General features: G+C 38.4%; 1 protein-coding gene across 5 annotated transcripts in view; it reads right to left on the bottom strand.

Moving 5' to 3' along the window:
- Positions 1–15,538, bottom strand: part of LOC104912184 (uncharacterized) — a 138,889-nt gene that overhangs the window by 114,419 nt on the left and 8,932 nt on the right. For 4 of the 5 annotated variants that reach the window (XR_014885041.1, XM_085230848.1, XM_085230851.1 and 1 more), the window contains exons 2-4: positions 6,593–6,638; positions 3,080–3,143; positions 1,422–1,469 (exon numbers count right to left, since the gene is read on the bottom strand). The gene's annotated coding sequence lies outside the window, so the exon portion shown is untranslated. The other variant, XM_085230850.1, reaches the window with a different exon arrangement.

Genomic DNA, 15,538 nt, shown 5'->3' with positions numbered 1-15,538 from the left:
GAGTATTTGCCTTTTCCCCTTTTTGACAGTGAAGCAATACTCTTAGTCTTAATCAAGGGATGCTACAGATACTTCACAAACCAAACTCAGTACTAAGAGGCTATTTCAGAGACTCCCTTCCTTGTTCCTTCTTCACTGCCTAAGAGCAGATAACCAGTTATGGAGTAGCACTGAATGTTGGTGGAAGCTTATTACAGATTCCCTTTCTGTGTACTTCAAAGAGTATCATCAGGTCCTGGGATACTTCAGAATGGGTTCAATTTATAAACTCATTGTTGCAAGTTCAAGAGTTCAGTTTAGCTTTGAATAGTAAAAATTCAATGAGTTCATCTAAAAATCATCTGTTGCCATAGCAATGCCTTGGGAAATGTCTCTTGCTGTAAAGGATTTCCCACCTGAACTTTTATTACATTGTGGAGTTCTATCATTTGTGATGCACCTGTTTACCTTGAGGGATCAGGAAAAAACTGGTAAACTCTGTTGGACAGAGCTGGGAAGAAAATTAGTGTCCAATAAAATGATGCACTGCCAATTTACACAATACCTTATTGTGCACTATCTTTCCAAACCAAGAAATTTTTGGATGCTATGTTGATACTAATTCAACAATTTCAGAGACTAATTTCTCCCACCGCTGTAACGGGTGACCAATTGAGTCTCCTTTAACGATGTCAGAGGTTCCACTCCTTGCTTTTTGGCACACAGGTGTCATAGATGATGGCTTCATTGACTTAATAGCTTTTGCAAGGTTCTTGTTCTTTTAGATCAATTTGGTGTTTACTCTGATCTTGGAATGAGTTTCTCCCTGTGAGTTCTCTCTGTGAGCTGAAACACGCTCTGCTCATTTCACCAAATGTCTCTGGCACCATCACAGAAAGTGTTGTTCTCATATTCATATGACTTGTCTCATCCTCACATGACTTGTCTCTTCACTGTGGAGATGGGTTCTTTCTCCTCCTCTAGTTAGATGATGTTAATACATTTTCTGAACATAACCATCTGCACCCCGAAGGTGCTTTGAGTTGCAGTAGTAGTAGTTACTGTGAATAGGCACCAGAACATCACATTGGAGTGCCTTGGCTAAAGCTAAAAACTCCATGGTTTCCTATCCTCTTTCATTTCAGTATAAGGGTTGCTTTGCATTTGCCATTTCCTACAAATGTGCCCTTAGATAGTTTGCATTACTTATCCAATGCATGGTGCAGAAACTTGACATGTGCTCACCCACAGCCACAGCAGTAATTTTGATGGCATCCCGTCACGGTTATTCTGCCATAAATAAATGTCAGCAACAACCATTATGGTGAGATCTGTGTTACTTAATTTTAAAGCAGATAGCAGTGATTTTTGTGCAGTGGTTCTTTCCTTATGGGAATATTGCAAATGGAAGGGAGAAGTATGTCAATTTCTTTTGTACTCACTTGAAGTCAGTCATGAGAAGTTTATACAGAAATGCGCCATTCCAGAGCCTAGAGAAATGAAACCATGATGTGACATAACAGTTCATTATCAAAACCACATAATAAAGGGTAAGGAAACTATGATCTTCCACTCCAACTATAGTCTTCTACATCTCCAGCTAAATGAATAATAATTTGATTCTAAAGCCATTGGATTAGCCATTGAGATTTCCATTGCACTAAATGAAAACTACTGGCATTTAGACATATCTTGTAAGAGAGAGTAGAACTACTTTAAGTTCTACATTGTGGATTTACAATATACAATTAACATCATTTATAACATTTCCCTCTTAGAAGGATATTACATTGATTTACGTGTTCTATAACTTTATTCTGGGCATCAGAAATAAGAATGACCCATTAGGTCACCTAAGTCTACAGTTCTGCTGGTGCAGGTTTTATATCAGGATCACTTCTCACATCACTGAACTGCAGCCACTTTGGTTGTCATTAGGCAATTAATCTGCCATACATCTGCCCATCATATCACTACTCTTTAAAAGAGCAAATTAAAGTAAGGGAAAATTGGTATGTCCTTGGAAATTACCTCTACCTTTGACAGTCTGATGGTCAGATAACCTGCTGAGCAAAGTCCCTTTATAATTGCTTTCATGAACTTGATATGAGCCAAGAATCCGGCCAAGAAAATTTAGGGGGTTATAAACAAATCAGATGTCATACGTACAAGAAGAAAATGAAAGGAAGTTCCTTTCTGCAACAAAAGTGGGTTTTGCCTTGTTCCCTTTTACACTAATACATTCAATTCTGATTCCAAAAAGAAATTACTAAACTTGATACAAGCTTTAATGAATGAATATTAAAGTCATTAATCCCTTTTTCATCATTTTCATTAATCCCACATTTTCTCTTCACAATATGCAACAGCAAAAATTTTTTGATCCTATTTACATTTATTCTGAAATACTGTGGGAAAAAATGGGATGTTCTGTAAAGAATTACTATTAGGAAATGCCATCATCGGTAATACAGTGATTACTTTTCATATGGAGAATTTTCATTTAGTGAGTTGAAAACAGGCTGAAGGGGCTAGTAGCAATCCAGTCCTAATTAACATCTTCATTAACGATCCAAGTGATGGGGCAGAGTTTACCTTCAGCAAGGTTGCAGATGACACAACCTTGCCATGCTTCTCCATGGGAGAAGCAGCTGATATATCAGAGGGTGCTGCTGCCATCCAGAGGGACCTTGACAGGCTGCAGAAATGGGCTGAGCGGAACCCCGTACAGTTAGCTCTACAAACCCACTTAGGTGGAAAACATCTTGGCAGAATCTAAGGGATGGTAGTGCACACCAAGTTACATATCAGCCAGCAGTATGCCCTGGCTGCAAAGGAGGCTAACTTTGCAGTATCCATTCTGCAAAGTACTGGCAGCAGTTTGAAGGAGCTGCTCTCTCCACTCTACTCAGCAAATGTTAGGCCACACCTGGATGCTATTTCCAGTGCTGGGCTCCCCAGTATAAGAGAGCCATGCCATGCTGGGGAGAGTCCAACGAAGGGCCACAAGAAGATTTCCTCTCCAACTAGGAAAGGCTGAGAGAGTTGGATTGTCCAGCTTAGGGAAGAGGTTGTGTGTATTATTAATGTGAGTACATACGTGAATAGAGCGTGCCAAGAAGAGGGAGACAGACAAGAGTGCTTCTCGCTCCCAGTGCTGCTCTCTGACAAGATAAGATACATCAGGCACAAACTGAAACACAAGAAGCTTTATCTGAACATCAAGAAACACTTTTTTACTATGAGAGTGATCAAGCACTGGCAGTGGGTTTGGATGAGATGATCTCCAGAAGTCCTTTCCAATTTCAACCGTTCTGTGATTCTGCAAATGCCAAGGTTTGTTAGAGAGAGCTAAAGAAACTAGGCAGAACATGACCACAGATGATAATGAAGAATATTCTGTCTTGAGAGTCACTTAGAAAACTAATTTGACTGCACACAGTGCCTATGCTCTCTAAGTATAAACCATACATGAATACATTTGCATTTCAAAAATTCAAGAAATTGTATTCTTCTCTGATACAGCTTGGCACTAGATCTTCTTCAGCATCTCTACCTGTCCTTTTTTTGTTCCTCCACTAGCTGAAATAAGAGGCAAAAAAGGTACTTCTTGTGCTTACCATAAAGCTTTTCACTGCACTGAAAGAAAGGCACTGCATCTTTCTGCTCCTGCTTAGTTGTAGCACAAAAATGTTCAGCTTGCTAATGCTCCTGTGTAAATTACAGCACACTGCTTTCATACTTGCAGAACCTTCTGCAGTGACTTTATTTCTTAGACATAGAACTTGCTTCTTTTAAAACCCAGTTAAGGAAATCATACTATTGCATGGAACATAACAATAATGCTTCTTAGAATTAAAAATACACTCCTGTATTTTTATATGCAAATCTATTTTACTGCTGATCTCTTAAAAAATGGCTCCTGAAATCTACCATTTTTTTTCCTGTTTAACAGACCATACGTTTGATTTTATTTTTTTGTTATAGCAACAGAATATTAAAGGTCTACGTACGGTACAACATTACACAGAACTCACATGGGAACATTTTTAATTCACACAACATGCTTTTGATCTGTACGTGATCACTGGCCATTTGTCTGGGATTGCTGGACATCCACAGTTCTCTCAGAACTATTTACTGCTCTGAGTATTTTATGGATCATTCAGGACTCCTGGGCAAATGACCAAAGGCCTCTAATCCCATCTGGCAGCATTTCTGGGTGGAAGAATAGGGCATGTTAGAAGCTCATCTAGCCACAAAATTCCTAAATAAAGTGGAGCAGAAGTTGAAGAAAATGTTTTCCAAGATTATTAGTCCCTGTTCCTTAAAAAGCTGAGCCTTCTGTCAGGCCTTATAAACAGTATGTTATACATATCTAATGTAGATACAAGAGAAAGCAGAACACAGGTTATTGTCTGTCTAATTTGAACTTGCATCTTAGTAATAAAATGTGAATCCTGGTGGGGAATTAAGAGCTTGTTTTGTTAAAGCATTATCACTTGAGCATTCTGATATAAGAATTTCTCTAATATTCAATAATAGAAACCATAATTTCTCTGTAATTATTTACCGATTTTTTTTTTCACTTTAGAACCAAGGATAATTTTTTTCTAATTTTGATGTTTTTAACTGATAAATGCCAAGAACTCTGAAAAGAAAATGTGACAAATGATAGCTTTCATGAGGAAGATATTGTGTGGAAAAATATTATAAATATATTTAAATATATATAAATATAATATAAAGTATATGTTAAGAGTGACATAAGTTCAATCTTATTTTTTCCTGTCATTTTTAGCAATTCTGTTGATTTTGTTAAACAATATACAAATCTACCTGGACTGTTGCTCTAAAATGACCAAAATAACTTTTTTACCTAACTTTGTCTGAAGATATAACGAAGTCTGTCATGAAACAATATTCTTTGGTAGGTATGAGCACACGTGGAAGATCTCAAAGGGACATTACTGCCCATGACCCATTGCAGAAAAATAATTACAAACCCTTGGCTCAGGTCTCTCCTCCCTCACTCCTCCCTTCATACATTCACCTCCAGCAGCAAATTCTTAAATGTTCCATTGATGACAATCCTGTCCAATTAACATGTGCATTTATCTAGAGAACAAGTTCTCGTCCTCAAATACTGTGAAAGGAGCTTTGACAGGAGATTTTCCTTCCTACAGATGGTAATAACATTGCTCACACATTTCCCTTTCAGACTTCAATGGGAACCATCAGTTAATAAATCTCATTTTTAGACTAATGAATTCATATTGTCAGGAACAGCTCCAAGGGGCACAGGTAATAAGATCATCTGAACAGGAAAACTTCTGGAAACAACCCAAAAAAGTGTTTTGTAATCAGACCTAGAAGAAATACCTAACTTGTTTCATGATTTTACACACCAGGCTTTATGGAAAAAGCCTAATTCTGTATACCATGAAAACAGTGATACTAGTGCCATGTTAAAAAAGTTGCTTGAAGTAGAACAGACATTTCACAAGGGATTGTCAGAATGTAAGAGCTAGTCACAACAAGGTACACTGCAGCTGTAGATGTAAAAGTTTTCTGGGTAAATTGCTGAGCTTTGATTCCTAGTTGTAAGGCATGTCAGTACTTTGTGACTCTTCATTTTCTATTACAATCACACTTCAGGGGGATGTTTGTTGGTTCTCCCACAGCTACACATTACTTTTAAAGATCACATCACCTATAGGTTAAATGGATTGTATTTCTCCATGCTTTTGACAACATATTATTTTCATGCCTAGAAGAACAAGCTGACACAGTTAATCTAGACACGATGTAATACTTTCATTTCATAAAGTTGGAACATTATTAGAAGAAAGTACCAAGGTGATACCTCGTGGCATTGTGGTCAAGAGGGGAAACAGTTAGTGAGAAAAACAATTCAGTGTAGCTTTGGGCCTTTGACTGATCAAGGCAGACCATGTAAAGTGTACTGTTTGCCTTGAGCTTGTATCACTCCTGCCCTTTCATCAAGGCTGGAAACTAGACCGTGTGCCATACTGCTGCACAGAGCATGTTGGCTCTGAACTCAAGTGGGAGGGAGAAAGACTTATGTATGAAATGGAAGACTTTGTGATTTAGAAGCTTATATCAGACTAATAGAGAAAAACAGCACAAAAACCTCTTTTTATGCTAAACTCTTCTAATTTTTGTTACAAACATGCCAAAACAGCTGCATTGTGGAGATAGGTACATTGCACTGGCAACAGAACGACCCAAATAGATCTATTAGCTGTCACACAAGAAACTAAACAATTTTCTTACACTAGTGATTAGGAAACTGCCTGCACCCTCATCTAAGAATTACAACATTTTTAATCAAAAAGGATTAAAATAAAAACATGTTTTTCAACAGCCGATTAATAACTTGAAGAAAATATGACATCTTTGAGCAATCACTGAACCTTTTACAACTTATACAAATTATTTTACAAAGTAAAAAAAATATAGAATATTCACATTCCACTTTTTCTGTTTTGAAAGTGCTAAAAATCAACTGTTCTCAGTAATTCCTAATTTACACATGAGAGAAATTAAAATTTGTGATCCTAGACATTCTTCCAAAAAAATGTTACATTACCCAGTGTTATGCAGGTCTCTCCAAAAGTTGTGCCTTCTATTTATTCCTGTGAAAATGAAAACAGATAGAAAGAAGACAATAACACTGTTTGATAAAGCCAATTCTCAGCACAAAACACCCTTTTCCAACATAGCCACCACCATTAGCTATGCATTTTCACCAGTGATGAACAAGAGCCTTCATTCCACACTCATAAAAGCCTGCAACAGCTGTTCGTAGTCATCTAGAACATTGCTTTTCTTTCAAATCACTGTCATCTCTGCTGAAACACACCAGCCACCACACCTCCATGCTCACATCCACTCTTTGTTCTCCATAAACATTCAGCAAGCATTGATGAAAATCAATTGACGACATTTTTTCAACATGGAGGAATTCAATTCCACCCCTTTGCTTCATACACATTTCCATATCAGACATCATTTTGTCAGACTGCCCCTGTGCTGCCATCTGTCACATGACAACAAAAGGAAACAGAATACTGGTGTTAAGGCTCAACCTTCCCATCCACCAAAATTCACCTTTGATGTCATTGGTCAATATAATAAAATAGGAGGCATTACTTTTGGAGCAGCTCTCACATAAAGAAGTTGCTTTTTTATACAGCCAGCCTGTTATCTGAGCATACATCTATTTACATGCTTACGTGGGCCTTGCTGGTGAAGTATCCAACTACAATTAGCAATGAGTTTTATTCTCCAGACGCCTACACAGGTCATAGATCTATCATACACTGTAAGGATAAGGTCAGCAGAATGCGTGCTTACTCAAAGCTAAACAGGTTTGCAGCAAATGAAAGTAAGGAATAAAAATTTCCATGTTAAGTCTCATCTTTTAAATACTAGAGAGTCTTACTTCAAGACTCCTCGTTGCAAAGTACAATTATATCTCCTGAAGATTTATGAGATTCTTCAAAGAGCATTCGCATGGTGATTAGAGAGCAGTAACTCTAAACATATTAAAACTGCCTTCTAAGGACATTAGGCTCATAATGAATGTCTTTCTTTTATTTCAATAAGCTACAAATACAATGCAGTAACATATTTGCTTTCCGGTGATTTGAGATGATCTTGTTTCTCTATGCAGAATTTAGTGATCCCATCTCAATCAAACTAGAATATGAGGTTAAAAGGATATGAAGTCAGTATCTATACAGAGATGTGGATGACAGCAAAGAATCTTTGGTAGAAAAACTTCCTAAAGAGTGAATACTAAATGTATGGAAAGCCAATGAATTATGTTAATAAACTGCTGAGGAGCATCCTGGCATAAGAAACCCTACAGAGAAATACTGCTTCCCATGTAACACACTGGAATCTGATACTGTATGACACAAAAAGTAGCCTCGAAGGAATACTGCATTCTAAATATATTCCTGACACCAATGCACAACCACTTCAATCTGTAAATTTAGAAACTTCTTTTTTTCTGTGCTAGAGGACATCATTGTGCTTGAATGGGAATTGAAGTCACTTCTGATGTTTCAATTCATGTATACAGTTTTTTGGTACTACAACCTAGTAATACACTTTTTTCTTTTTTATCTTTTATGTTTTATTGTTTATAGTAGCTTCATATTTGCATTTTGTATTTTCACTTGGAACAATCAAAACCAATAAGAAAAATCTTGTATCTGAATTTCATTTCCTCTTCTCACCTATTAATATTCATGTTTCATGCCATGCACAACCACTAAAGATAAAATCCTCTTGGCTATGTGCAGTGAGAGCTAGAGAAAGATCGAGGAAGATTCCCTTCATGGGATTTTGCTTGGGTCATACAGAAGGGCAAAGTTAAGGATGCAGCAGCATAGCTTTTTGGCAGGAATTCTATTCTAAATCATGTCAAATGCTATTCAAATAGAAAATGTCTCGATATTGCTATTGCTAATTAAAGAAAGGTTGTTTGCTGACAATCATCTGATCAAGGAGAAAAATAAACAGGACTGGAAGGAGTAAAGGAGCTATTTAGGGAGCTCTGTGCTTAGGGAAATAATGCTGGCTCTTAGGTAATGCAGGACCAGCACCTCAGCAAAGGCTGGGGGAGGAGGAGGGGAAGCCACAGGGGGGGGGTGGAAAGGACAGCCAAAGGGAATGGCCACTGTGCTCAGCACAGCTGCAGTCACTGAGTGAGCTGAAACATCTGCATCACATGGATGTGCGGGCAGAAGAAGGACGTATATCACTCTTTTCTACTTTATTCTGCCCTCCCTGATAACTATGTTGTCTATTATAAAACTGAATTATTCAGAAGTGTAGTCAAATAAATCTTTGCCATGTTCAGGGTGGTTTGGGGTTTTTTTTTTTTGTTGTTTTTTTTTTTTTTTTTGGTTGGTTGGTTTGCTTGCTGTTGTTGTTTTTTTGTTGCTTGGTTGGTTGGGTTTTGTTGTTGTTGCTTTGGGGTTTTTTTGTTTGCTTTGCTTTGTTTTCGTTTTTAACGCAATAGCTCTTAAGCCCCTGGAGAGTTAGTAGATCTAGACTTGCAGGTAAAGTCTGCACAGGTTCACTGCAAAGGTCACCGAGTCATAGAATCATTTAGATTGGAAAAGACTCTTAAGGTCATCAAGTCCAACCATCAACCTAACACTGCCAAGTCCACCACTAAGCCATGTCCCTAACCACCACATCCACACAGCTCTTAAATACCTCCGCAGACCAGGGCCGGTTTTATTTCAAAAGAAACATGCTCATTTCATATAGAATCGTCTGTTAGAGATATGAAATGGCTGCTTCTTTTTTCTTTATTATTGGCATTACACTGTGCCCACAGGGTTCCTTTAATTTATGCACTGTATGTGTGTGTGTTAAGCAATGCAGAAAATAGGACTCCCTTGAAGTACCAAAAGAGAACTTTCATATAGGAAAATCAGAACAGTTTGGAGAATCAGAACAAATGTTTAGCCAGTTTTTTAGATTAATAGCAGGTTATCTCTTATCTTACACGCATAAAGACCCACAATAAAGGACTATAATTCACATTCTGGACTTCTAATCGACTTGGTAAAGCCAGCATTTTGCCTGCAGTTTTTCTGTTTGTATTTAAAGTGTGAGAGGAGGCATTTGTTATTGCCTATTGCCCCCTACAGAAAATCACGAAGATAACAGTAAATTAAGTGAAGAAGGAGAATATGTGTCTGTACTGCAGACCATCATAAGCCCAACTTTTACTGATGCAGAAGTTTCTGAGCCTGAAAATAAAGTCACCTATTTTAGTGAATTTTTAGCTTAATTACTTTTAAATTCAGTGGGGATCATATAAAAAGCAGCAAGCAAAACCAAAGGTAACTAAAGCAAAGCAAAAAATCACACCAATTTTCAGTCTAGCGGTGGCAAGAAATCTTGAATGCTGTCATTTTTCTCCAAGTCTTTTCCTCCACTGCAAATACAAAATATTAAATCATCTTTTCTGCTTCTTATGAGATCTATGCAAACCAATATCCATCAGCGTTTTATTCTAACACAAAGGAGAGTTAAACTTAACTTGCTTGACAGGAAAAAATATTGAGCGGAGAGAAACTTATTTATCAGAGAGATGCCTTTAAAAACAGATCTTCTAAACTCGAATGGATATAGGGGAATGAATTAAGTGTGAGAATAAAGGCACACACACACATGCACTTACACAGAAAAGCAGAAGTTTTCTCCTGCAGTTTCAAAGGAAACTGCACAACTACTTCAGAAAATAATGATCTCCTAATGAAATAAGCATCTATCAGTAATTATAAGTTAATAGTTCAGTGTGAAATGTCATGTACAGAAAAAACTTCAGCAAGCGAAGATTAATTGTTACCTTTGCTTTTTAAAAGGCTAGGGTTGCAAATGTTCTACACAATGATTGGATTAAAATGTGAGTGCTAATTCTATTTCAATTTGCATGAATGGTTCCGCAATTAGGTAACTGCTCCTTCATAGTCACCGCTCTGGGGTCACTCATAGGATGCTAAGAGTCATCTTACAGTTCTGGAAGTTTTGTCTGCCTTTCAGGGAACTGTGTCACAGCTCTGGACTTGCACTGCACTCTGAGGTGTGAGAGAAATTTCTCAAAGTGGAGACAGTTTATTCCCATGTGAAATGTACTAAAATGTGCTAAAATGTGCTAAAATTACCTACATCAGTCAGCCTATACTCAGGAAGCAGCTGCAGCTATGAAGATATGTCCTTCTGAACCAAAAATCCAAAATGAGTATATGGTCTAATAAGCAAGAAGAGATTTCCTGTGTTGTTCTTTGACAAGTCTAATGCAGAATATCTCAGAACAGTCTCCAAAGCAAACAGCTGCCAGGAGAGCTCAGGAAGCCACCTATCTGCTTCTGGACTGCAGATCACTTAGTCACCAGATGATGCTTTAGTACAGCAGCAAAGACCTCATGTTATTGAAGTCTTACTAGTGACATTTTGCATAACAGACATTTTTTTTCCAGTATTTCCAGGATATATTTATTATAATAACGAATTCTTATCACAATGGTTAGTATAACTGGTTAGGATTTTTCACTGTTACTCCATTTTTTGTCATAAACACACTTTTGCCAAGGCAATAACTTTCTGTGGAAATGTACTGCCTTAATATCTTCATGGAGAATTTTTAGATTAAAGGTACAACATTCATGTTAAAGAGGAAGGGCTTACTTTGCCCAGGCGTTTTCCTATTTGAGCAACTGCACAGGACATGAGAGATTCAAATTCAGATATGAGAGATTCAAATTCAGATCCTGCACTGACCAGAGAACCTTTGGTCAACTGCCTATGAAAAAACTGATAAATTTCTTGCCTGGGGAAGAAAAGAAATGAAGGCAATAGAAAACAGGTTGCTCAGGTCTTTCTGTATCCAAGATAAATTTACTCATTAGAGTTTTGCCACAGAAATGACATTTTCTGAATTGGGGAAATAAGGAAATCAGTCAAACTCCCAGAACTACATCAGACAGTTCCACTTAAATCTTCAAAAAGCTTTTATAAATGCTTTTGAGGAAGCAGACTTGCTTTGCAAAGGAAAATCATTGTGGTCTGGGCACTACTAACATCCAGACAACATTTCACAAGCATTGGTCTAACTTCTCAAAATGCTTCTGACTCAACTAAACTTCCTCTTCAGAGGGGTTTCTTTCACTATGTCATTTTTTGGTTGGATATCTGTTAGGAAAATGTACCATTAGATCTGTGGCCTTCAAAGTGAGCTTTATCTCAAGCTACTTCTTTTCTTTCTGTGAGACTAATGTCAGATTCTCATTACAATAAGTGCTTAGACATATATACATATGCCTTTACATATACATGTACATAGCACATGTACACATGCACATACATACAGAGTGTGTCTGTTTTATATAAATATATATATAAAATCTACATTTGTAGATATAAAATCTCATTACATGACAAAGTAAAAGGCCAAACTTGTGGAAAATATTAGTGCACATCTTATCAGCTGGTATTATTGCATCTCACTTCCCTAGGTAAGTATGGGTTTTATTTGTTATCCTAAAGATTGAAATTTAAGAACTGCATGTTGGATGTTGATCAGAATTTTCCCAATATTCTTAGCAAATGCCCCGAAATAGATGGGACGTGGCGGTGAGAGATCCATCAGCCCAGAACTCGTTTCATGGTAATAAGAGTAATAATGAACTCAAATACAGTTTGAATTCTAAAAACACTGAGCTGATGGAAATTGGCTATTCCAAAAAGCCATCAGTGTGAGGTAACTGGAGAGGGAAAGTTCCTCCTGAAAGGCATTTTTTTTTTTTTTTTTGTTCTTATTTTGAGAGATTTATTTTTTTAATCTTCATTTGTTTTCATATTATTTCCTCTTTCTGCTTTCATCTTTCAAAGCATCAATTCTCAGAAAATAAATGAGTACCTAACAAATGTAATATTCTTTAAATCACAGCTACGTGTATAAACTCTAAAACACAATTACAAATCATGTATCTCATCCCATTTCCTTAACCTTGAGTTTAGTATCTTCAGAAACAGAAGACTTTAAGCCATGACTCTTCTGAACCATTTTAACACTGTGAAAATTTCTAATAATTGCAATGATTACTTAGAAAGCAGAAAGCACTCAAGTTATCAATGTTTTCTTTAGAGATTATTTTTCTTCGCAGAGGACATTGCCAGGATTTTATGTACTCACTTCACAGGTTATGTTAGCGTAAATAATCGTCATAATCAAAAATATGTTGCTCTCTGCAGTTACTGAGGTTTAATTGGGCCGTAACTGTACAACTCAGGCAGAGATGGCGATAGAATATGAATGCATAAGGTAGAGCGTGTGCACTAAAGACAGAAAACAGTTCTATCAGCCTTAGTTTAAAAGAGCACATACATACAATAAGTTTTGCCTCTGAGGAAACGGAATGGATAAAACAGCCCACATAAGCATACTTGGCTCCTCTGAATGTGCTTACATTTTCCAGCTGTTCAGCAAAAAAATATCACAGGTAGAAGCAGAGAAAAGCACCAGAATAAGTCACAACCAGATTATTCTTTTAAATCACTCTTAGTAAGTTACTCATTCCTAGTACTGGCTGTGACCATGCACAATCTCTGTTGCTGTGATACAATTTATGTTCCTTCAAAACTGAAGAAGTGTTACTCTGTGCTCTGTATTCTATCTGTACTCTATGCAGTGTTCTGTGCAGACCCAAAGAAAGCACAATCCTGTGTGCTAAAAGTTTGATGAAACAACATCAAAGAATTGTTTGCTTCTTTGTTGTTTCCACATTACTCTGTCAAAGTAGTCCATCTGTTTATGAGCCTTCGGATAGCAGTAGGGTATCAACTTACCTATCTGAATGCTTATGACATAATTTTATCACCTCCATTTTAATTCTATCTAGACTTCAAATACCAAATGTGAGTTTCCTTACATCACTGTCACCATCAGACAGATACTGCTGAATCACAGAAGTTGTTCCAATTTAGGAGAGAGAACAGATCCCCTTTGAAAGCATACATCAATTTGGAGAATGATGACCCAGAACACGTATGGGAAATACCTACAAATATTTAGTGTTTCTACCACAGTGCAAGGGCTCCTTAAATGGGAAAAAATTATTGTCAGGTCTCGGGTGAGACAGTGAAGAATCCATCACTTCAAAAATTTACTAATTGCTTATAAGGAAGGAGAATGAATAGCTGTTCTTGAAAGTCCCACCCTTGAAACAATCTAAAATCAAAAGAATGTTGTCTACGTTGGAGCCCTATTTATACAGTACGTGATTTCCTGTCTGGAATATTATGTTGGAGTGACCCTATTGTTAGCAAATGACAAATGCAGATTGCTGAAATGTTATTTGGGAGTGGGGTCGAGGGGGGGGAGTTAAAGAAACATTTGAGAAAATACAAGTAGGAAATTAATTCTTCTATTTTATGTTCTTGATAATTTCTTGCTCACTTGGAAATAATCAGTAAGTTAAAATGTGGCACCTGACTACTAAAAACTATTTCAGAGTCATTTATCTCATCCAACATTCATTGGCATTTCAAATCACATTAGAAAATAAATACTTATAGTTAGTATTTTCAGCATATACCCCTCAAATAGAGCACACGATCACAGGAAAGATTAGCCAGCATCTCTTATTCTGAACTGTGCTAAGGAGGATTATGCTTAGTTCCACTGGGACCTGCATCTCTCTGGGAGGATGCATTTCAGTACTTCTATTGACATGTATAAGATAAAGGGTACGGGTGGAAACCTTGCCAGCAGGAGGCAGGAAATACTGCCCTCACTGCCCTGCAATGGAGACGACAACCTCCTGTGGCTCTGACCGCAACATTGTGCTATCGGGCTCTGCCACTAGAGGGAGCATGGAGACCGGCTGTCAGACACGGCCCGCTCGGATGCGGAAGACCGGCGAGGAGGAGGAACTGGGCCGGCCTTCCTTCCTTCCTTCCTTGCTTCCCACCAGGGGCTGGGGATGCTGCCAGCTCCAGGACCCAGCCCGACGGCAGCACTGCTGCCAGGCCTTCTGCATGGGCCAGGAAGGGGCAGGCAGGTGGCATCCTGATATCTTGTGTGAGTCTCCAGTTGGCCCTGGCCGTGGCAAGGGACTTCTGGAGCAGTCACGAGGAAGTTCGGGGTCTTTATACATAGCATCCTTGTCTTTGTGCTGTCTAGATGGAAAAAGCCATCTGACCCACTGCCAGGGCACAGCAAGGGTTGGCTGCTCCTCTGCCCAGGCTTGGAGGTGCAGTTTTACCCTAGGCAGGGTAAGCAGGCAGAGCCAGGGCTGTTTGCTAGATCTGCATAACTACAAGTTCAGATAATCAGGAAAACTCACGATCTGCTCTCCCCATTCCACAGAAACTCAGCTGCCTGCCGAGCATCACAGAAACAGCCTTTCCTAGACCTGCAGCTCTGAAGGAAAAGGGACTGGGGGTGCTTTGGTCAGACTGGAAAATGAAACCACCCACTATGTCTCCTAGCACACAGCTTGATGCCACGAAATCGGAACCTCAAAACATACAACCACCCTTCCCTCCACCACAAGATATGTTCCTTTCACGTAGAGATCTTCATGGATGTAATCCTATACAGAAGGAAGACAAGGGCAGCAGCAGACAAGGGCTGCCCAAATGCCTTCTGCTGTGCTGTTCCTGGGTTTCACTTCCTACTCTGAAAGCAAGAGCAGAGACAGCTGTGCTGAATGAGAACTAGGAAAGTAGGATGTGGAGGTGGTGGACAGGAAGCACAGCTGGCCCACATGGGCAGCTGATGCTCCAAGACCTCAGCTGGGTGTTGCATGGCTGGGCTCAGGCTGTCCTATTTTTTCTTTTCTTTTCTTTTTATGCTCTGCTTTGCCAGGATGTTGCAAAACCCAGAGCTTCCTTTTATTCTCTGCAGCCCAGAAACAGACAGGCGTAACATCCCAGTGTTCCAGTTTAGAGGAGACAGCAGCCATCCTAAGATAGAAACATCTTTCCTTGACGTGCAAAGATG

This window comes from Meleagris gallopavo, chromosome 9, assembly GCF_905368555.1.
Source record: "Meleagris gallopavo chromosome 9, MGAL_WU_HG_1.1, whole genome shotgun sequence".
Taxonomy (NCBI): Eukaryota; Metazoa; Chordata; class Aves; order Galliformes; family Phasianidae; genus Meleagris; species Meleagris gallopavo.
The sequence above is the reverse complement of the archived record's forward strand: the minus strand, read 5'-3'. Positions and strand labels throughout refer to the sequence as shown.